This window comes from Ictidomys tridecemlineatus, chromosome X (assembly GCF_052094955.1).
Source record: "Ictidomys tridecemlineatus isolate mIctTri1 chromosome X, mIctTri1.hap1, whole genome shotgun sequence".
In the NCBI taxonomy this organism is placed as follows: Eukaryota; Metazoa; Chordata; class Mammalia; order Rodentia; family Sciuridae; genus Ictidomys; species Ictidomys tridecemlineatus.
Genome location: NC_135493.1, coordinates 93,502,658 through 93,526,797, shown reverse-complemented (window position 1 = coordinate 93,526,797; position 24,140 = coordinate 93,502,658). Strand labels below are relative to the sequence as shown.

At 40.9% G+C, this 24,140-nt stretch overlaps 1 long non-coding RNA gene across 1 annotated transcript in view; it reads left to right on the top strand.

The window, feature by feature from the left end:
- Window positions 1-22,088, top strand: part of LOC144371774 (uncharacterized) — a 201,767-nt gene extending 179,679 nt beyond the window's left edge. The window contains exon 3 of the long non-coding RNA XR_013431882.1: window positions 21,984-22,088. This is a non-coding gene — a long non-coding RNA (uncharacterized LOC144371774). The remainder of the gene's footprint in view (window positions 1-21,983) is intronic.
- Window positions 22,089-24,140: the final 2,052 nt, after the last annotated feature.

Genomic DNA, 24,140 nt, shown 5'->3' with positions numbered 1-24,140 from the left:
ATAGTGCCTCACAATGCCCTATAAATATTAAGGGTGGGCTGGGGGATGTGGCTCAGTGGCAGAGCGCTTGCCTAGCATGTGTGAGGTACTGGGTTCGATTCCCCGCACCACATAAAAATAAACAAATAAAATAAAAGTATTGTGCCCATCTACAATTAAAAACAAAAAAATATTAAGGACAACTAACCCAGGGCCTTGTGCATGCGAGGCAAGCACTCTGCCAGCTGAGCTATGTCCCCAGCCCATCTGCCATGTTATATTGATTTATGAGTTAGAAGGTCTGCCCCAATACAATGAAAGAGAAAAATTCCACCTCTTTTTTTTCGAAATATTTATTTTTTAGTTATAGGTGGACACAATATCTTTTATTTTATTTTTATGTGGTGCTGAGGATAGAACCCAGTGCTTCATGCATGCTAGGCAAGCGCTCTATGTCTGAGCCACACCCCAGCCCCAAATTCCACCTCTTAATGGGGAGAGGGACAGAGTTTTAGGCATCTGTGTTAGTCAGCTTGCCATTACTGTAACAAATACCTGAAATGATCAACTTATAAAAAGAAAAAAATTGGCCCAGTAGTACCCACCTGTAGTGCCAGTACTCAGGAGGCTAATGCAGGAGGGTCCCTCAAACCCAGGAGTTCCAATCCAGCCTGAGCAACAGAATGAGACTCCTATCTCAAAAAAAGGGAGAAAGGGCTAGGGTTGTGGCTCAGAGGTAGAGCACTAAGTTGCTGAGGCTGGCTTTGAACTTATGATCCTCCTGCCTCAGCCTCCCCAGCCACTGGGATTAGGGGCGTGCGCCATCACGCCCAATGGACATCTATGATACACCACATTAAGTATCCTTGTCTCCTCAGCATTTGGTCCATAGATAAAGATATGGATTTCAAAGAGACACACCAAAAAAGAACTCAATACGGATCTCTGGAACGTGCTTGGTGTGAACCACCCTGGCGGACATTCTTCCTGCTGCTCAACTGACGAAGCCCAGGCCCAGGCTGGTAGAAGGAGCTAGAGAAGAGCTGGGTAAGAAGAGAAACTGAAGCCAGAATCAGACAGGCCGTGAGCATAGATAGGTAAATCGAGACAGGTCGGATCAAGGAGGCCCATTTTGAGTGAGTCCAGCAAGTTGGAGACTGTCCCCAGAGGAAATGAAATGCTAATTTCTTCAGAGCCCTTCCTCCACCCTAAACAAGAACCCGCCCTTGCTCCAACCTGTTGCCAAGGTAACCCATCCCAGGAATTGCCCCTCCCTACAGGGAGCTATAGGATTGTTAATTTGGCCTTGGCTGCTCCATCCTGCCCTTCCCCCTTCAGCCCACCTGCTTTCCAGGCCTCCGAGCCTTCCAGAGCCTAGTCTTGTACAGGAAGGAGAGAGACTAGGGGCAGAGGGCAGAATTAAAAGGAAGCCCAGGACTTATTAAAAGGGCAGATCACCTGGCTTCTTGGGATACCAGGATGCCAGCTATGGCCCCCCTTCTTCTCCCAGAAATCTATGTTACCCCTTTTTAAATAAACCCTGTTTCATATGCTTGCCTGGGGGTGCTTCTCTAATGTTCAGACTTCAACATGTGGGGGAGCAGGACTCGTCCCAGCAACCGGCCGGTATCATATTTGGAGGTTCCCACAGAGATCTACACCGAGGTGAGCTCCTCTCCATGCACCCCAATTCTGTTTGAGGTGCATCTTTCTGTCTCTTTCGTGTTGGAGGGGGATGGGCACCCGTCAGCCACTTCAGTGCAGTCAGTGCAGCTGTCAATCACCTGTTCAATGCAGAGCAGGCATGTTGGGTTCTGCCAAAGCCACTTCCGACTCTTCTGTCCAGGCCTGGAGAGCAATTGGCGTGCGTGCACAGTGTCCCTAGTCCCGATCTGCCTTGGACGCATGGAGTTGGGGGGAAGGAGTTTGGGACAACTGTGGAATTTCCGCCCTGGGCTACACTCAGGCGAAAACTAGAAGGTTCCTTCTCTCAAACCTCCTCCCGACCACCCTCAGGGGCATCTGGGATGATCGGTAGACAGAAGGCACTGAGGGAAAGCCCCAGTTACTTTTGCCTTCTGCGGGCCACACAACACTCCCCACCCCCTGCATCCATCCTCTCCCGGATGCTCCCTTTCTTTACAAATCAGAAACACTAGCAATCCAGAGTGTGGGACTGAGACAGACATGGGCTGATTAGTCAGAAAGCATCCAAGTTCCCTTTGTCTGCATAGTTAGCCAGTTGAAAACCTCCCAGGACTGTTCCCGTGCTCAGATGTCCTCAATGTATTTTTTTGTAATGCTGCAAGAGGAGTTTAAACTCTGCAAAAGGGTATTTGTTCTGTGCTTAACAACCAATAAATGTTCCCCTTAATCACTGGAGATTCCTTTAGTCTACAGGATAATTAGGCACAAAAGGTTAAGACATAGACAATTATCTTTTCTTCATTGGGTTTTTCATAATCAGGAATTATAGTGGCAGGGAGGAAAGCAGTAATGGCCTTAAGTCTGAATCCTCCCAGGGTCTCTGGCACATTGCAAACTGGGACCCTAGCACTTTGTGGCCAGAAATAACTTTGGCAAAGCCCAGTGATGAGAGATGGCTTTTCTGGAACTCATAATGAAGCTCAAGCTTGGGGAGACATCCCTAATAAGGGTAAAGAGTTTTCTGTGATGTGGAGAAAACTGGAATTTTCCATCACTCCGATGGGAGCTTCTCTCAAGTCAGTGTGTGGATTGACCACTAGTCAATAGACTGGGTTTTCATGTGTTGTCATGACTAACCTCAAGGTCTACCAGGAGAGAGGGCCTTAAGGAATCACCCACTAAGAAAACTCACTCTAGGGGACCGCCCCCTCCCCCCAACTTGAAATGTTCATTCCTTCAGAGCCCTTCCTCCATCTTTATCCAACCTGTCGCCTAGGTAACCTGTCCCAGGAATTGTCCCTCCCTACAGGGAGCTATGAAGTTGTTAATTAAGGTGTCCTGGGCTGCACCATCCTGCCCTTCCCCCTTCAGCCCACCTGTTCCCCACCTTCTGGCCACCCCACCAAACCTTTCCTGGGCCTACTCTTGTGCAGGAAGGAAAGAGAAGAGTTGAAGGGGGCAGACTTCAACTTGTGGGGCAGCAGGACACACCAGTGACCAGCGGTATCAAAACCACTAGAACAGGACTAAGTTTTCACTGCAGAGTTAGCTGGCCATGAGTCAGTGGTTCTCAAAAATAATTTATGAGACCAAATTTGGTCATCTATATTTAATTATTGTCATTAATTTGACAAATTGTAATTCTATACTGTTTTCGCTTTTTTTTTTGTACCAGGGATGCTCAACTACTGAGCCACATCTTAAGCCCAAGCCCCGCCCCCACCCTTTTTTTAAAATTGTTGTTTTTAAATTTTTTTTCTTATTTTTTAGGGGGGTACCAGGGATTGAACTCAGGGCACTTGGCCACTATTTTGTATTTTATTTAGAGACAGGGTCTTACTGAGTTGCTTAGCACCTTGCTGTTGCTGAGGCTGGCTTTGAACTCAGTCATCCTCCTTTCTCAGCCTCCCAAACTGCTGGGATTACAGGCAGGCACCACCGCACCCAGCTTAATGTTTTATTTTGAGATAGGGTCTTGTTAAGTTGCTTAGGGCCTCACTAAATTGCTGCTGCTAGCTTCAAACTTGCGATCCTCCTACTTTAGCCTCCCAAGCTGCTGGGATTACAGGCACCATACCTGGCTCATATTCTATAATTCTTGAGGGTTAAGGAACTCTTAGTGCCATCTTTCAAGGTATTATTTCCCTAATTCTTTACTATTTATTTGCTTATTTACTTGTTTGTTGGAACTGGGGATTGAGCCAAGAGGTGCTTTACCAAAGAGCTACATCCCTAACCCTTTATTTTTTTATTTGAAGACAAGTTCTTAAGTTGCAGAAGATGGCCTCCAACTTGTGATCCTCCTGCTTCAGCCTCCCCAGTAGCTGGGATTACAGGTGGGCACCGCTTCACCCAGCCTTGATTCTTTATTTGAATGTACAGCAGATTTCCTTTTCCTACCTTTTAATCAACAACTGCTGACTTTTACATTTTCTCTGACATTATCTAAAATACTAATCCAGGAGAGTGGCTTCTTTTCTCCCCCTTTTAATGTGCATTATGCAATTACCAAAGCTTCTATTTTGGGAAGGAAACATTTATTTCCTAGAGCTTAAATATGCAAAGTTAGAGGCAAGCTTGAACAATGTTTAATTAGAGCCATTTACAGTAAACAAATGATTGATACAGACACCTCTGTAAACAGGGAAGAGGAGGCCCGGCCATGCTGAGCACTTTGTTTATTTTCCTTTGAAAGAGGATGTAAACTGCTAATCACAGGCTTGCCTCAGCTTCATTTCCATACAACAGAACTCCTTATGGGTTTTCTATTAAAGAGAGAGAGAGAGAGAGTAATCACTTTTGTTCACAGAATTTCTTTGTGTAGAATTCTTAAGTGCTATTAACACAGGTTATCCAAAAAACAAAAAACCAAAAAACTAAAGACTCTTAAAAAAAAAAACAACCCTAGGTGCTTCTAAGCTTGAATTCATTTTGCTATTGAGAAGATCACAGCTGACAGATGGATATAAATGCACAGAGAAGGAAATACACACTGTGTCTTTGACCATGACCTGGAAGTTGTGTCAGAAGAGTTTGGCAGAAAACAAATCCTGGATTGGGGGGTGGAGTGGGAGGAGATGGATGGGGGATGGGTTGGGCACTTTTTTTTTTTTTTTTTTTAATTTTTCTGAAATTGTGAGTGCAGCAGAACATATAGCTAGAGGTCTGGAATCTTCGTGGTGAAGAAAGAACGATCGAAAGCATTTTCTCAGAATGAACTGTTCTTGTCCAAGCTAAGACCCTTACTGATATATTTGAGAGGGTTTTAAAGTTGTTCAAGATTCTTTTTGACTTAAGTCCTTTCTGACCTGTTTCAGAGTCTGATGAATTCGATGCAGTTCCTCAGAGGTATGCAACTCTTCCTAACTTCTGGAACACCCTTCGTGTCCTGTTTGAGACAATTCTTAACTTGTTTCAGACCTATCCCTTCACGTGAAAGACCCTTCCTGACATATTTAGACAGTTCCTGACTTGATCAAGGTAATTCCTGATGTACTTGAGATGCTGATTTGTTTGGGGCTTCCTAATTGTATAAGATTCTTGCTGACCTATTTGTGACTCTTCCTGGCTTGTTTGGAACCCTTCCTGACATGTTTGAGACCCTTCCTGATGCATTTGAGATTCATCCTGAGGACTTTGACCTACTTCCGGTCACATTTGACACAGTTCTCAACATATTTGAGACTCTTCCAGTCGGTTTATTTCAAACTCTGCCAGACAACTTGGAGACCCATTCTAAGTTGACTTACTTGACACCTTTCCTGATCTGTTTAAGAACATTAATGATGTAGTGAGGTTATTCACATCTGTTTGAGTGTCTTACATACATAAAGCTCTTCTGGATTATTTTAGAAACTTCTAATTTGTTTGAGATGATTTCTGATATGTTTGAGACCTCACTGAACACTGAACATTTTACAACCTGACATGTTAAAGACCTTTTTAGGACTTGTTTGACAGTCTAACTGTGTGAGAAACTTTTCGACATCTTTGCCACCCTTCCAAAATTATTTGAAACAACTTGATCTATTTCATAAATCTCCTGATGGATTTAAGACTCCCTGACATGTTAGAGTACAGTCTTGACTACTGAAGCTACTTCCTGTCTGTTATGATCCTTTCCAAAAGTATTCGAGATCCTTCTTGTTGAGGCTTTTTCTGACAAAGACTCTTCCTGTCTATTTGAGACCCAACCTGAGATAATGAAAACTCTTCCTGACAACTTTAAGATCCTTCCTGCTGTATTTGAGACCATGCATGAATAGTTTAAGGCATTTTCTAACGCATTCAACCCTTTCCTGGCTTGTTAGACACCAATTCTGATTATCTTCCTGACATGTTTGAGACGCTTTGGGGCATTAGAAATACTGACTGGTGTAACTAATCCCTGTCTGTGTATTTGAAACCTTTTTAGATGAATCTGAGAGTCTGTATTTTTGAGAACCTTCCTGATGTATTCTAGACTTGTACAGATGACTTTCAGGCTTTTCCTGACTTGTTCGAGACCACATCCAAAGTAAGGCTCTTCAAGAGCCTTACAGACATATCTAGAAGCATTTCTGCCTACTTTGAGATCTTTCCTGATTTGTTTGAGATGCTTTCTGACCTCTTTGAGACCCTTCCCCATGTTTGAGACTCTTTCTGATGAATTTGAGATACTTCCTGAATGGTTCATGTCTTGTTTGAGACTCTTCATGACAAATTAGACACTTCTTTCTGACTTGCTTTAGGTCTTCCCCAACTTTCCAAACCTTCCTTCACATGTTTGAGATCCTTTTGAAGGTATTCAGGTTTCTCTGTCTTCATTGGAGATACATATCAACTTGTTTAGAGCTCTTCCTGAGTACTCTGAGAACCTTCTAGACTTGATTGATGAGATTCCTGATGTATTTGAGACCCTTTCCCACTGTTTGCAGGGCTTCCTGACTTGGTTGAGATGTTTTCTCCTGTATCTGAGAGTCTGCCTCGCTGTTCTAGATACTTCCTGACAAGTTTAAGATCCTTTCTGACATGTTTGAGACCCTTCCTACCACATGTGAGAAACTTATTGATGTATATAAGACTTTTCCAAGCTTGTTTGAGAGATGTTATAGCATGAGACTCTTTGTGGTATATTAGGAACCTGTCTTGACATGCCTGAGACACTTCTGACCTTGAATCCCTTACTTAAACCCCTCCAGATTTATTTGAGACTCTTTTCTCTTTGTTTAAAGCCTTTACCAACAAATTTTTAAGTTCTTCCTGTGATGAAAGAGATCCTTCCAGTCTGGTTTGAGATTTGTAATTTTTTAGACCCTTCCTGACAAGATTAAGACCCTTTCTGATTTATTTGTTCACACATCCTGATGTACATAAAGGCTTTTCTGACTTGCTTCCAATCTTCCTGTTTGAAACCTCTAATGATGTGTTTGAGACCATTTCTGACATGTTTGCTATGTTCCTCCTGCGGCATTTGAGGTATTTTCTGTATTTGAGATTGCTTTGACATTTTTAAGATTCTTCTTGTCTGTTTTAGACCATTCCTGATGAATCTGAGAACTTTTTAGGACTCATCGTCACATATTTGAGACTCTTTATGACTTATGTGAGACTCTTTCTTATGAATGTGACATCACCTCTGACTTAATTGAGCCTTTCCCTAAATTTTTCTTTAAATTTTTTTAGTTGTAGATGGACACAATATCTGTATTTTTTTTTCTTTTTTATGTGGTGCTGAGGATTGAACCCAGTGCCTCACCCATGCGAGGCAAGCGCTCTACCACTGAGCTACAGCCCCAGCCCCGCTTCCCTAAATTTTTTGAATACTTTTTTTTTTTTTTTTGTACTGGGAATTGATCCCAGGAGCTCTTAACCTCTGAGCCACATCCCCGGCCCTTTTTATTTTATTATTTTGAGACAGGGTCTGGCTAAGTTGCTGAGGCTGGCCTTGAACTTGCGATCCTCCTACCTCAGCCTTCTGAGACCCTGGGATTATAGGGGTGCACTACCATGCCTCGACTGAAACACTTTTTGACATGCCCAAGACTCTCAGAAGATCCAAGACCCTTCCGTCTTTTTGTAACATCTTATGGAATCATTTACATCTCATCCTTATTACTTTGAGAATATCTTAAATTTGTTTGAGATGCTTCCTGATGTATTTGAGAATATTCCTCTATATTCTAGAAAGTTTCTAGGAGGTTTGAGAAACTTTCTCTTATGACATCTTCTGCCAAATAAGTTCATTCTGACTTATTTGGGAACCTGCCTGGTGTATTCACAACATATTTTAGTCTCTCCCTGGCATGTCTGAGAACTTTTATGTTGACATGAAATGGTTTCTGATATACTTGAGACCCTTCCTTGCTCCTCTAAAAACTTCTTAGAAGTTTGGGCACATACTATTATGATTGAGGTCCTTTCTGACATATATAAAAATCTTCCTATTATATTTTTATCTCTTTCTGTCATGTTTGACACCCTTCATGAGTTGAGATTCTTAGTATTTTTTTTCTGACATGTTTGAGAACTGTCTGGGGGTGTTTGTGTCTCTTTCTGTCTGTTTGGGGCAGTTAGTGACATATCTAAAGCTCTTGAACCCTTCTGGACTTGTTTGAAAGGATTACTGATGTAGTTACTGATCATATTCACCTCTCTCTTCTAGGTGGTTCCTGAGATGAGTCAAACACTTCCTAATATGTTTAAGACCATTCCTGGCGTGTCTGAGACATTTCTTGTCATGTTTTTGAACCTAAAGTGTTTAGAGTTCTTCCAGACACATTTGAAAGTCTTCAGAATTTCTTTGAGACTATTTGCAACATCTTAAAGACCTTTTCTGACTTGCTTGAGATACTTCCCATCTCATTTGAGTCTCTAGCTGAAATGTTTAACACCATTCCAGATGTATTTAAGACTGTTACTGACCTTTACTGACAAATTTCATGCTCTTTCTGTCTGCTTTAAGATCCTTCCTATCTAGTTTGAGAGGATTGCTAACATTTCAGATCCTCTCTTCCAGAACATTTCCTGTCATGTTTCTGAAACATTCTGTGATGTTTGAGACTCGTCCTGATGTATTTGAGACATCATGATGATGTTTCTGACTTTCATGGATCTTGATACATTTAAGACCCTTTCTGACCTGTATCTAACCATTCCAGAAGTATTCAAGTTTCTGTTGGAGAAATATCTTGGCTTGTTAAGGATGCCTCCTGACATGGTAAAACCATTCTTGATTTGTTTGAGACTTTTCTGATGTTTAAAACTGTTCCTGATACGTTGGCTATACTTTCTGATGTGTGTGGGAGTCTTCTTGATGTCTTTGAGACATGTCCTGACTGTTTGAGACCATTAGGACATGTTTGAGACACTTCTTATTTCCTTTTAATCATTCCTGGAAGTTTTGAGAATCTTTCTTTCCTATTTGAGATTCTTTCTGACATATTTGAGACTCTTCAGAACATTTTTAAAACGCTTCCTGACATACATGAGGTGTTTTCTATCTTGCTTGAGACCTTTCTTGACTTGTTTTAGAAGCTTCCAGACATCCCTGAGACTCTCAAATAAATCTGAGACTCTTCCTTCAGTTGGGTAAACTCCTTACTACCTTGAGAATGTTCCTAACTTGTTTGAGATGTTTCCTTGGGTATTTGAGATTCTTCTTCTGCATTTGGACAGTTCCTGAGAAGTTTTAGATCCTTCTGTCATGTTTGAGATTCTCCCTCACATATTTGAAAAACTTCCTAATGTATTTAGACCCTTTCCTCTTATATTTTAAAGAATCCATGACTTATTTGCAACTTCTTGTCATGTTAGGTATCTTCTTTTATTCACTTGAGACCCTTCATGAACCTTATAGAGACACTTCAGTCTCTATTTGAGTCCTTTATTTACACAAGTAAAACACTTCCAGACTACTGAGAGACTTCCACACTTGTTAGAGAAGATTCCTGATGCATGTGAGACCCTTCCTCTCTATTTAAAACACTTCCTGACATGTTGGCTCTTCTTCCTGATTTAGTTGAGACTCTTCCAGACAATTGGAGACCATTCCTAACATGTTGATACTCAGGGCAGTATCAGAGATATTCCACTTCTGGTTGAGCCTCTTACTGGTTTATTTGGAACTCTTCCTTACTACTTTGGTTCAAAAACTTCCAGACTTGTTTGTGATGCTTCCTCTCAAACTTTTCCTATCTGTTCTAGATATTTCCTGTCATGTCTGAGACATCTTCTAGTGTGCCTGAAGGTTTTCTGATGTATTAGAGAAACTTCCCTATGTATTTAACACTCTTCCTGACAGAAGGAGTCTCAAAATTCTCAAGAAAACATGGTAGAAAGGGTCAAGTGCCTCAAATTCAACACAAATTATCTCAACATGCAGGAACAGTTTAATAGCCTTCTAGACTATCAGGTGAGATACATTTTTTTACTTCCTTGAGACATTTCCCTACTTGTTTGTATCCTTTACTGACAAATTATAAAGTTCTGCTTACGACATTGAGAACCTTCCAGATAATCTGTGAAGTATTATATGTACTTCCTCTCTCCTTGTGGCACTTCCTGCAATGTTTGAAACACATCCTGACATGATGAGATTCTTCCTGATGTATATGAGACTCTTTCATATGATGTTGAGGTTCTCTCTGGAGGGCATTTGAAACCCTTTCTGACTTTCAGGAGAATCTATTTGACTTACTGACAATAACTAAGACCTGTCCTTGTTTGTGACTCTTCCTGACAAGTCTGAGACTTCTTAATGCATCCATGACCTTTCCCAGCTGTATGAAACTATTGCTTTCAGATTGAGACACTTACTGACCTACTTGAAACTCTTCCTGATCACTTTGGAAACTGTTCCTGTCCAGTTTGTGATGATCTGTGAAGGTTTTGAGGTATTTGCTCTCTATTTGTGACCCTTTCCACCATGGTGGGGGACAATTCTTGACAATTTTGAGATGCCTCCTAAAATATTACAGACTTTTCCTAATGTCACCTGTTTGGAACTATTAGAAACATTCAAAACTGATGAATTTGAGAGCTTTCCTTACCAGTTTCATACCATTACTAACTTGTTTTGGTCTCCTTCTATCATGTTAGATGTTCATCCAGACTATTCAAGACCTTTCTTGTCTGGATAAGATAACTCCTGATATGTTTGAGATGCTTCCTGATATAGTTCTAACTTTCTTAATTATTTGAGATCCTTTCTGATATTTTTAGACCCTTCTTCATAGATTTGTGACCATTCCTGATTATTTGATACTACTCTCTTAAGTTTAAGAGCTTATATATTTCAGATATTCTCCTCAGTCCTTTGCAGATATATTTTTAATTCCTCTTGACTACATTGAAGCCATTATGGATTTGTTTGAGAATTATGTCTAATGTCTTTGAAACTCTTCCTCTCTCTTTGAGTGGTCATGACACATTTGGGACCTTTCCTGATATATTTGAATCCTTTTTTGTATGATTGAGACTCTCCTTGTTTGACTTATGGCCCTTCCTGTGGTAATTCAAATTCTTCCTTACCACATGATCCAACAATTCCACTCTTTAGCATATACCAAAGGAAAATGAAAACTTATGTTCACACAAAAACTTGTACTCAAACGTTCACAGCAGTTTTATTTATAATAGGCAAAAAGTAGAAACAACCCAAACATCCACTAGCTGATAAATAGATAAGTAAAATGTGATATATGCATATAATGGAATAATATTTAGGTATAAAAAGGAATGAAAGACTGAAACATGGAAAAACATACATGGATTTTAAAACATTATACGAAGAGGAGCCAGGTGAAAAGACTCCATGCTACATGATCCCGTCTATACAAAATGTCCAGAATAGGCAACTTCATAAAGATCAAAGATTAGTCATTGCTACTGCCTGGACTATGGGAGAATGAGGAGTGACTGCTAATATGGATACAGTTTCTTTTTAGGGTGATGAAAATATTCTGGAATTAAGTAGTGGTGATGTTTGCATAAGCTTGGGTATATTCAAAAAAGCCACCAAATAATACTTTTCAAAGTGGTACATTTTACTGTATGTGAATTATATATCAATAAAAATGCTATTATTAAAAAAAACTCACCCTAGCCGTGCATGGTGGCATATGCCTGTAATCCCAGTAGTTCCAGAGGCTGACACAGGAGAATCATGAGTTCAAAGCCAGCTTCAGCAAAAGCGAGGTGCTAAGCACTTCAGTGAGACCCTGTCTCTAAATGAAATACTAAATAGGGCTGGGGATGGGGCTCAGTGGCTGAGTGCCCCTGAGTTCAATCCCTAGTACCAAAAAAAAAAAAAAAAAAAAAAAATGTTCCTATGACTTTCAACTTTGAGAAAATTTCTGACCTGTTCTGACTTTTCAAGACCTTTAAAAATATGTTTGAGACATGGAAACCTTTTCTGAGGTATTAAAGAATTTTCTCCCCATGTGCATATATGATTACACAATCGATGTAATTGTGCATCACATACAACTGGAAGAATAAGAAGTTATACTCCATTTATGCATGATGTGTCAAAATGGATTCTACTGTCATTTATAACTAACCAGAACAAATTAAAAAAAATATATATATTCTCTAGCAAAGAACAGTGGTGTGTACACCTGTATTTCTGCTGACTGAGGAGGCAGGAGGATTACCAGTTCGAGGCCAGCTTCAGCAACTTAGCCAGGCCCTAAGCAACTTCACAAGACCTTGTCTCAAAATGAAAAATAAAAAGGGCTGGGGATGTAGCTTGGTGGTACAGTACCCTTGGGTTCAGTCCTCAGTACCCCCCCCCAAAAAAAAATAGACATATCTGTATATGTATATTCTCAACTATTTTAGATGCCCCCAGACTGTTAGTAGAGCCACATAACATGTTTGGACCTCTCCTGACTTGCAGGAGAACCTTTCTAATGTGTGTAAGATATTTTCTATTTGAGACTCTTCTGTTGAAAAAATCCCTGACAAGTATAATACTCTTCCTGATCAAAAGCACATGAAAGCATGACCAATGTGACTCTGCAACCTGTATAATCAGAAAAATGAGATATCCCATCTGATTCAGATGTATGATATGTCAAGGTCATTGTACTGTCATGTGTAACTAGTTAAAACAAATTTTTTAAAAAAAGCACATGAAATACCATTTCTTACCCACCAAGATGGCTAGAATCAGTCAGAAAACAAGTGTTGGTGGGGATATGGAGAAATTTGAACCCTCATACACTGTTGGTGGGTATGTAAAATGGGGTAGCCAATTTAAAATACAATCTGGCAATTCCTCAAACAATTAAACAGTTACCATATGATCTGACAATTCCTCTCTTAAGTATAAACCCAAGAGGAGTAAAAACATATCCACACAAAATCCTATACACGAATTATTATTATTTATAATAGCCGAAAATGAAAACAACTCTAATGTTCATCGGTGGATGAATGAATAGACAAATTAGGTAATCCATACAATGGTTTATATTTTATTTCATTTGTTTATTTTTATGCAGTGCTGAGGATTGAACCCAGTGCCTCACGCATGCTAGGTAAACGCTCTACCACTGAGCCATAACCCCAATCCCCAACGGTATATATTTTAAAAAAAAAAATTAACCAGAGATTGAACTCAAGATGCTTAACCACGGAGCCACATCCTCAGCCCTTTTTAGTTTTTATTTAAAGTCAGGGTCTCACTAAGTTGCTTAAGGCCTCGCTAAGTTGCTGAGGCTAGCTATGAACTTGTGAGCCTCCTGCCTCAGCCTTCTGAGCCCCTGGAATTATAGGCTTGTGCCACCGTGCCCAGCTCATTCAATGGAATATTATCTGGCCATAAAAAAGGAATGAAGTATTGCCAGGCACAGGGGCATACACCTGTAGTCCCAGCTACTCACAGAGGATAAGACAGGAGGATCATTTGAGCTGAGGATTTTGAGGGCAGCCTGGGAAACATAGTAGTGAGACCCATCTCTAAATAAATAAGTACATAAGAGTGAAGTATTGTCATACACGACACCATGGGCGAGCCTTGAAAACATTACACTAAGTGAAAGAAGTCGATCAAAAGGGACCACGTATTATGTGTTTTAGTTCATAAGAAAGTTCAGAATAGGAGCATCTGTAGACAGAGAATGTAGGTTAGTGATTGCTTAGGCTAAGAGAAGAGGGGGACAAAGGGGGATGATATCTAAAGGGGATAGAGTTTCTTTGTGAAGTGACAAAAGTGTTCTAAAATTGTGGCGATGACTGCATATAAATGTGAATATACGAAAAACCATTAAATTGTATACTTTGGGTGAATCGTATGGTACGTGTATAATAACTCATAAAAGCCTGTTTTAAAATTTTTCTAAAGACTCCTTCTGACATGGTTAGGACACTGACTTGTTTGAGACTTTCCCTAAAATAATTCACATCCTTCTGCCTTTCTTGAGATCTTTTCTAATTTCTATGGAACACTTCCTGACATGTTTTAGACCCTTCTGATTAGATCTGAGTCTTCCTTTCTGTTTGAGTGAGACCCTTGCGGACTTGTTCTGTTCTCTCTTTACATGATTGAGAACGTTTCTGAATTAAATCTTTTCCTAATTATTTGAGAAACACTCCTTGTCTGATCAAGATGCTTCCTGGGGGGGGGGGTTGGAAGACCTTTTTATGATTATTTGAGACCTTCCTGATGGTTTGAGGCCTTGACAAACCTGTTTGAGATCCTTTGGACATGCTTTGGACCCTTCCTGATTGATTGAGACTCTTCCTGCCTTGTTTGATATATTTCCTAATTGAAGATTTTCCTGCTGAGTATGGCGGCCCACATCTGTCATCCCAGAGATTTGGAGGCTGAGACAAGTAGATCATATATTCGAGGCCAGCCTCAGCAACTCAGTGAGATCCTGTCTCAAAATAAAAAATAAAAAGGGCTGGGATGTGGCTCAGTGGTTAAGTGCCTCTGGGTTCAATCCTTGGTACCAAAAACAATCAATCAGTCAATCAATCAATCAATGCTTTTCCCGATGTGTTCAGTTCTCTTCCTGTTTATTTGAAATGTTCTGACTTGTCTGAGACCCTTCTTGATGATCTGATACTCTTCCTACTGACCTTGAGATCCTTCCTAACTTGTTCAAGGCTTTTTCCTAACTTGCTTGAGACCCATTCCAGAATGTTCAAGCACCTTCCAAATCAGGTCAAATTCTTCCGTGGATCATTGAGATCCTTCCTGACTTCTTGTAGTAGATATTTTTCCTGAAACATTTGAGATTCTTCTGGATGCATTGGAAGCCCCAACCCTGCTGAACCTTCAGGAGACTCTTGCTGATGACTCTGTCATATTTGAGATCTTCTCTGACTTGTTGATACCATTCACCGCATGCTTGAAATACCTGACATTTTTGAGACTTTTCATGGTGCATTTAAGATTCTTCCCCTTTCTTTGGGACGCTTCTTGACTTGTTTGAAATTCTTCCTGATAAGTCTGAGACCTTTCCCAATTTGTTTCAGACCTTCCTGAAGGTCTCAATGGTAAAGATTTTTTTCCTTTGCTTCACATCATTCCTGGTGAATTTGAGACCCTTTCTAGTATATTGGAGAGTCTTTCGTTGTATTTAAAACTTTTCTTTTCTTTCTTTTTTTTTTTTTTTTTACTTGCTTGAGCCTATTCCTGATAAGATTGAGATTTTTCTCGACATAGTTGAGATGTTTGTTTACCTGAGACACCTCCTGACCTATTTCTGAACATTCCAGATTCTTCAAGATTTCCCAATGATGTTGAGAATGTGTCTTAAGGACAGTCTTTGATGACATGTTTCAGACACTTCATGAATTCTTTTTTTTTTTTTTTTTTTTGCTTTCACTAGTATATTAGTGCAGAATCGTAGTACATAATAGTTAGGTTCATCTTGACATAATCATACATTCAAGGAAATTGATTTGCTCCATTTCAGTCCCCCGTACCACCTCCCTCCCCTTCCCTCCTCCTCCCCCTCCCCCATTCCCCTTCTGTACTCTATTGATTCTATTCCAAAGATCACTAAAACTTTTCTTACCACTTTGCCATCCCTTCTTATGGACTTGAATCTCTTGCTGACTGCTTAAGACCTTTACTGACATGTTTTAAACCTTAACCTGGTAGATTGGAGCCCTTTATCGTCTGAGTTCCTTTGTGATGTATCTAAGCATTTCTTTTTCTTTTTTTTAGTACCAAGGATTGAACCCAGGGGTGCTTGGCCACTGAGCCACATCCCCAGCGCTTTTATTTTGAGACAGGGTCTTGCTAAGTTGCCTTGCTTAAGACCTCACTAAGTTGCTGAGGATGGCCTCCTACTTGTGATCCTCCTGCCTCAACCTCCTGAGTTGCTGGGATTACCAGCATGCACCACCTCCCCAGGCCCTGACATTTTGTTTTACCCTTCCTTACCTATTTGGGAGGCTTCTTGACTTGTTTGCTCCTCTTTCTGACATGTAAGATTCTTCCAGACCTTTTTGTGATTCTTACCTACATATCTCAGACTTTTCCTGACCTCTTTGAGATTCATCCTTCTGTATTTGAGACTTCTGACATTTGTGACACCCTTCCTGATAGGTTTGCAACTCTTTCTGATTTTTTTTTTTTTGAGACCCTTCCAGATTTGTTTCTGAGTGCTAAATCTGTCCCTGGTGCAGGCTTAATAGGAGACAAAAAGACCATTAACATTAGACTTGAGGCCTTTCTTTAAGCATCTAGTCAAAACATGTCTATAACCATGTATCAAGAATAAGTATCAAGGGCTGGGGATGTGGCTCACGTGGTAGTGCGCTCGCCTGGCATGCGTGTGGCCCGGGTTCGATCCTCAGCACCACATACAGACAAAGATGTTGTGTCCGCCGAAAAAACTAAAAAATCAATAAAATTCTCTAAAAAAAAATAAAAATAAAAAATAAGTATCAAGCTGCTGGGTTTGTAGCTCAGTGGTAGAGCTCTTGCCTAGCATGTGGGAGGCCCTAGGTTCAATCGTCAGGGCTGCATAAAAGTAAATAAATAAAATAAAAGAAGTGTGCCCATCTACAACTAAAAAAATACATATTAAAAAAAAAAAAAAAGAATAAGGGCTGAGGTTGTGGCTCAGTGGTAGAGTGCTCACCTAGCACATGCAAGGCCCTGGGTTTGATCCTCAGCACCACATAAAAGTAAATAAAATGAAGGTATTGTGTCCAACTAAACTAAAAATATAAATTTTTTTTTTAAAAAAAGCATAGCAACAAATTGGCTCTATTTAATAATATAACAGAGGAAAATAAAGCTCCAATATATTTTTTTTTAAAGAATAAGTATTAATGCCTTTCCTTTGATTTCACTCTCAAATGAAAATGGAACGTGGAGACTTTTCTTGATCATTTTCTTGGTCTTTTAATCAAAATGTTCTCTGCTTAGGTACCTATATTTTTCAGTTTCTTAAAAGAAAGCAATTCATTTCTCTCTCTGGGCTGATACAGTCCAGGACTGCTCTGTCAGATTATTATGACTCCTTGGTTTCTAGTCTTTTCTGGAACTGCCATCCTTGAGATATTTTATCCACAGGATCCAAGATGCCTCATTACCACATCCCTCTTCCAACCAGGAAGAATGGGAAAGAGGAGAGGGATGCCAGATTCTGCCCTTCTAGGGATATGACCCAGAAATTGCAGACAAGAGTTCTGCTCAGATATAGTCACTCAGCCTGTAGTCCCATGACCACACCTGGCTGAAAGGCAGGCTGGGTCATGTAGTCTTATTCTGGGAACCCATTTTACCTTCTTATATTCAGGGTTTCTGTCAGTATTTACAAAAGGAATATTGGGGAACAATTGGCTGTCTATCAATCCACAGCCTCCCATTCTGGAATTTGCAGGTTTTCAGTGAGACCAAGAAAAAATCCCCACCCTCTGACAAAATCAAAAGATAGAATTCTCCCTTCCTTTCCTTAATTTGGTAGTTCCCAAAGAGAAATGACTTTTCATTCTGAGCCATGAAAACCAAGAGAAAAAAAAAAGGCTGTTGGAACCAAGAATATTTATTTGTAATCAAGAACGCCTTAGCTATTAGGACAGTACCTAATGACCGACCTGAATTTTGTCATTGAGTAACTATTGCCACAAAAGCACAGAATATTTTGAGATTCAGAGTAGTATCAGATCACCATCTGGACCATAAATAATTTACACCTTTTAGATACCTGGGAATCACATGGGTCAGGAACAAATAATATACTGAATCTCGGTAAGAAAGAAAAATTGACAAACATTGTATCTGTGGATGCAATTTGGATCTAATAATAGTTCTGAGAATTGAATAAAATGCAGGAAAGGTCGCTGTTGCTTATAGAAAACTCAGTGAACTTATTCTTGATTTTTTAAAATATACAAAGGAAAGGCTGATGAAACTACCTTAACACCCCACAATCCAGTTGTGGGGACTCAGCTAGATTTGAATTCTATGCCCAATGCTTGGTCTTTGTGATCCCTCAGCTAGTAGTGACTTTATACATTGTACTTCATGTTTGTGAAATAGGATCACTCCTTTTGTTTGTTTTTTGGTACCAGGGATTGAGCCCAGGGACACTTAACCACTGAGCCCCATCCCCAGCCCTATTTTGTATCTTATTTAGAGATAGGGTCTCACTGAGTGGCTTTTAGCACCTCTCTGTTGCTGAGGCTGGCTTTGAACTCGAGATCCTCCTGCCTCAGCCTCCTGAGTCACTGATTGCTGAGGCCTGCTCTACCGCATATGATCCTTTAACCGTTTGGGGGAGCAATTGCTGACAAATCTGATTGAGAACACTTGAAGAGAGGCACAATATGCAGGAGAGTCTGGGGGCTGGTGCTGGTTGGTGGGAGAGTGGGGAGCACTGGGCTGCCCTAGATTCTTTGTCAGGGTTGTGACTAGGGAAATGAATTGAACAATGTCAGAAAGTCACCACAGATGCCCTTCCAGAGTGAACCCTGGAATCTGTAGCCTAGAAATGAACTAGGTCAGGAACTGGCCAAGTTACTCAACTAATGACCTTCACTGCGTGGCCTTTGTCAGCCTTTATAGGCCCAGCCACCTGCCTGCCAGCTTCTGTCTGGACCGTGCTTAGGAAGCTTCAGTACTGTCATTTCTGGGATGGATTCTAATGGGTGGGCTGCTAGACTTTTTTTTTTTTTTTTTCCCCCATCTCATTGAAAAATGGTGGATCACAGGAGGACCCTTTGGATTTAAATATGTGTGCACAAAATATGTGTTTTCAATCACTTAAAATTTTTATTTTATATTTATTTTTAAAGTTTTTTTTTTTATTCTTGTTAGACTTAGCTATCCATTTGTGTTTCTCACATATCACTTTTGGATATACATAAAAGGAGAAAACAGGGGCTGGGGTTGTGGCTCAGCGGTAGAGCACTTGCCTAGAACATGCGAGGCCTGGGTTCGATCCTCAGCACCACGTAAAAATCAATCAATAAAATAAAGGTATTGTGTCCAACTACAACTAAAAAAATAAATATTTTTTAAAAAGGGAGAAAACACAAACAGAATAAATCAGTGAAGGTACTCCTAAAATTTCTTCCCATTCAGAACCCCACTTTCAAATCAACTTTTTAAAGTATGTCAAGTTTCCTAGTTCAGAATGTTTATTTAGCATCGGGTGTTAACCACCATCTGAAGAACATAGAGCAATTGGAACATTCACACGGTTGGTAAGGTGAGAATTGATAAGCACCATATTAAAAAATAGTTTTAACAAACTAGGCGAGGTGGTGTACACCTGTAATCCCAGTGGCTCAGGAGGCTGAGGCAGGAGGATTGCAACTTGGAGGCCAGCCTCAGCAATTTAGCAAGGTCCTAAGCAACTCAGTGAGACCCTGTCTCTAAATAAAATACAAAATAGGGCTGAGGATGGGGCTCAGTGGTTAAGTGCTTCTCGGTTCAATCCATTATTCAAGAAAAAAAAAAAGTGTATTGGGATTCTCCAGAAAAACAGAACCAACAGGATGTAGGAAGGGTAGAGAGACACAGAGACAGAAACAGAATAGGAAAATATTTATTTTAAGGAATCAACTCATGTGATTACGGAAGCTGGCAAGTTCAAAATGTGCAGGGTGTGCTGGCAAGCTGGGAACTGGGAGAGCCAGCGCTCCAGTTCAAGTCCAAAGGCCGTCTGCTGGGGATCTGGAAAGAGCCAATGTTGCAGATGGAGTCCAAAGGTAGTCTGCTGGAGAATTTTCTCTTGCTCAGAGAGGCTTTTTGTTTGAGTGTATCCTTCAACTGATTAGATGAGTCCCATCCACATCATGGGGGGCCATCACTTTTACTCAAGAGTCCACCAATTTATATGTTCATGTCATCCAAAAATGCTCTCACAGAAACACCTAGATTCTTTTTTTTTTCCTTTTTTTAAATAGCAGGGATTGAAGCCAGGGGCACTTAACCACTGAGTCTCATCCCCAGCACTTTTTCATTTTTATTTTGAGACAGGGTCTCACTAAATTGCTGAGGTTTGGCCTTACACTTGCGATCCTCCTGCCTTAGCCTCCCTAGCCCCTGGGATTACAGACATGTGCCACCACATCCAGCCTTGAATCATTTTTGACCAAATATCTGTGGACCCTGTGGCCTGGGACAGTTGGTACATCAAATTAACCCTCATAGGAAGGTGAGGAAAGAGGTTGAATGGTAGTATTTAGGCTACAAGAACTACGAAGGAGGCTGTGAATTCGAATAAGCAGCCTGGAGGCAGAGATGGAATGTAGGTGATTGATGTGATCAGATAAGAAGGGATCATGGCAGAGGTCCTGGAAGGAAGGGAAATGAGGCAAACAGTTTAGAACTTGACAACACTTGACAATGACCAGACCTGGGCCATGAGGGAGAGTGATGCAGAGTCTTGCTGTAGTTTCAAAACGAGGCAAGAAGGAGGCAAGAAGGGAAGCCAGGGAAAGATGGAGACTGGGAAGCCCTGCAAAGATGGATGGACCTCCAGGTGGGAGATGCCTACCCCCAACACACACACACCCCCCCAGCTGCTCAGCTAGAGGCTATTCTATGCAGGTTATCAATTTTTTGGGTGCAACAAAAAAATTCTCCCCCAGTGGAGAATTCCAACAAATACGATATTTTGCTCACAAATCTGGAGGGTGACTGAACGCAGCCTTTGCAGTGACTCCCTGTACTGATTTGTGTCGCTAACAGGAAATTAATTCTTCATGTAGAAATGATTAAACGGATGATGAAAGGAAACACTGGCCCATTTGTTCCTGCATATTATCCACAGACTTGTTTTTTTTTTTTTTTAAGTTGATTACCATTTTTATCTAATGATACTGATCAATTCTAGATCCTATTTCATTGTCCTCCAAGAGAGGGACAATGTGATTTACTGCTTGAGCCTCTCCTGTGTCCACAAAACATCCTGAGTCAGAGTACAAAATGTCTAAGCGGCTTGAAAAAGTAGGAGTTGGTTGAATTATTTGTCTCTGTTTTTTTTTTTTTTTTTTTGAAATGAATTTATTTAGACTTTTTTTCTTTTTAACTTTTAGTTTTTGGTAGCAGTGCCAGGGATGGAACCCAGGGCCTCCCACATCCTGAGCAAGTGTTCTGCTCCTGACTTCCACACCCCAGCCCGATTTGTCTTTTAAAAATCCACTTTAGATCCCCTTTTGATTTTTGGTTTTTAATTTTTTGTATTTATTAAATATTCTAGATCCCATGTGAAAAATTTTAAACCACTTTATGAAGGCATAATGTACTAGCATAAAATTTAACCATTGTAAATGTCCAATTCAATGATTCGTAGTATATTTACTAAGTTGTGACATCATTGGTACAATCCTTTTTTTTAAAATTTGTATCAGGGATTGAACTCAGGGACACTCTGAGCCCCATCCTCAGCCCTATTTTGGATTTTATTTAGAGACAGAGTCTCACCGAGTTGCTTAGGGCCTCACTTTTGCTGAGGCTGGCTTTGAACTCGCGATCCTCCTGCCTCAGCCTCCCAAACTTCTGAGATTACAAACGTGTGCCACTGCATCCTCTTCAGTGCCAACCCCGGGCACCCATAGACATGCCTCTTGTGGACATTTCATGTTAATGGGATCATATGGTGTACTGTATGGGTAGATCATATTTTATTTATGCATTCACCACAGGATGGATATTTGGATTGTTTCCACCCTTTGACTATTATCAATAACACTGCTATGAACTTTTGAGTGTGAACCTATATTTTCATTTCCCTAGGAATGGGATTTGTGGGTCACAATGATTAATTTAACTTTTTTTTTTTTTTTTTTTTTTTTTTTAAAGAGAGAGTGAGAGACAGAGGGGGACAGAGAGAGAGAGAGAGAGAGAGAGAGAGAGAGAGAGAATTTTAACATTTATTTATTTTTTTTTTTCTTAGTTCTTGGCGGACACAACATCTTTGTTGGTATGTGGTGCTGCTGAGGATCGAACCTGGGCCGCACGCATGCTAGGCGAGCGCGCTACCGCTTGAGCCACATCCCCAGCCCCTAACTTTTTTTTTTTTTCCTGCAGTACTATGGGTGAAATCCAGAGGCACTCCACCACTGAGCTGCATCCACAGCCCCTTTTATTTTTTGCTTTGAGACATTGCTGAGGCTGGCCTTGAATTTTCAATCCTCTTGCCTAAGCCTCCTAAGTGGCAGGGATTATAGGTGTGGGTCACCATGCCAGACTCTTATTTTCCAGACAGAAGCTGTGACTTTAGTCTCTGGGATTCCAGAGTTCAGTAGTGCAGGGAAAAAGCTCTGATTGGACCATCTTGGATCAGGTGCTGCCTTCCAGGTTAATCAACAAGAGACCGTATCCGTGTATGTGTGTGAATGTTCATGGACCTTAATATGCAGGATTTTTATTAAAGAAGTATGCTTGGAGCTGGATATGTTAGCACTGAACTATAATCCCCGCAATTTGGGAGGCTGAGGCAGGATCACAAAGTTCAAGGCCAGTTTCAGCAATTTAGCAGCACCCTGTCTGAAAATAAAAATCAAATGGGCTGGAGTTATAGCTTAGAGGGAAAGTGCACCTGAGTTCAATCCCCAGTACCTCCCCCCCTTCTCCCTTGGTGGCAAACAGGATTTAGGAAACAGCAATCCAGTGTGTCTGGTGGATGACTTCTTGTACCTTTCCAAGGGACCATGATCTCGCCTTACCCAACACCTGGGAATGTGTCCCTGGAAGGCTTTTTATGTTAATGATTGATGATTTTGTTGTGTACACATAAAGCAATGGACCGTGCTGGACGAGTTTGTCAGGAGTGCTTTGCACAAACACCAAGATTGCTAATGCACACCTAAAGGGAACGAGCTGTGCAGCCAGGCTCTCTAAAGACAGATTTCAGGAGCAGGAGTGGCCATGTTTGGGGCTCTGTGGCTAAAAGAAATCCGGCAGCTCCTCTCTCTGAAGCCTGCTTTCTACCAATAACAGGTCTCTTCATTTGTCTTCCTCTCATTGAACCCAGAGAACCTTCTGCAGTTCTTACAGAACCAGACCATAAAATAACACATGATAATCTGGGAACATCAAGATCTGTTTTGGCAATCAGCATTTTCAACCACAAGAGCTCTGAGCTTGTCCAAGCCTTCCAGAATCATCTTGATTCTGTGTCAATGCTACACATGAATTTTGGTTTTTGGTGCCAGGGATTGAACTCAGGGGCACTCGACCACTGAGCCCCATCCCCAGGTCTTTTTTGTATTTTATTTAGAGACAGGGTCTCACTGAGTTGCTTAGGGCCTCACTAAGTTGCTGAGGCTGGCTTTGAACTCGAGATCCTCCTGCCTCAGCCTCCAGAGCCACTGGGATTGCAGGCATGTGCCACTGTGCCCAGTTTATAGACCTAGGACCTACTCAAACGTCTTTGCAATTATTTAAAGTGTACTCAAGAAAGAATAGTCTACATTAGCGACAGTGTAGGCTAAGTATCAGGACAATGGTTTCCAAAAGTTGACTGTACGCTTCACAGCAAAGACACAGAGGAAATAAGGTTCATGAAAAGGGACAAGCACTTGGGCGTGGTGGCACACACCTGTAATCCCAGCGGTTTGAGAGGCTGAGGCAGGAGGATCACAAGTTCGAGGCCAGCCTGCACCATTTAGTGAGGTCCTAAGAAACTTTGCAAGACCCTGTCTCAAAAAATAAATAGGATGGGGATGTGGCTTGAACTTCACTGATTTAAATGACACAATAAGGTTGTGTCAAGCTCGGCTAAGCTGCAGTAGCAAATAAACCCCGAAACTTCACTGGCTAATACAGTAAAGATTTTTTTTGTTTTGTCTTGTTTTTGTAATTTTTTTTTTTTGTGTGTGTGTGTGTGTGTGTGAAACTAGGGATTGAACCCAGCATGCCCTACCACTGAGCTACACCTGCAGCCCTTTTTAGTTTTCATTTTGAGACAGGGTCTCACTAAGTTGCTTAGAGCCTCAATAAATTGCTGAAGCTGGCCTCAGACTTTCGATCCTCCTGCCTCAGCCTCCTAAGTTGCTGGGAACGTAGACACAAAACAGACTAATGAGTGTCCCTGTGCATGTCGCTGTGA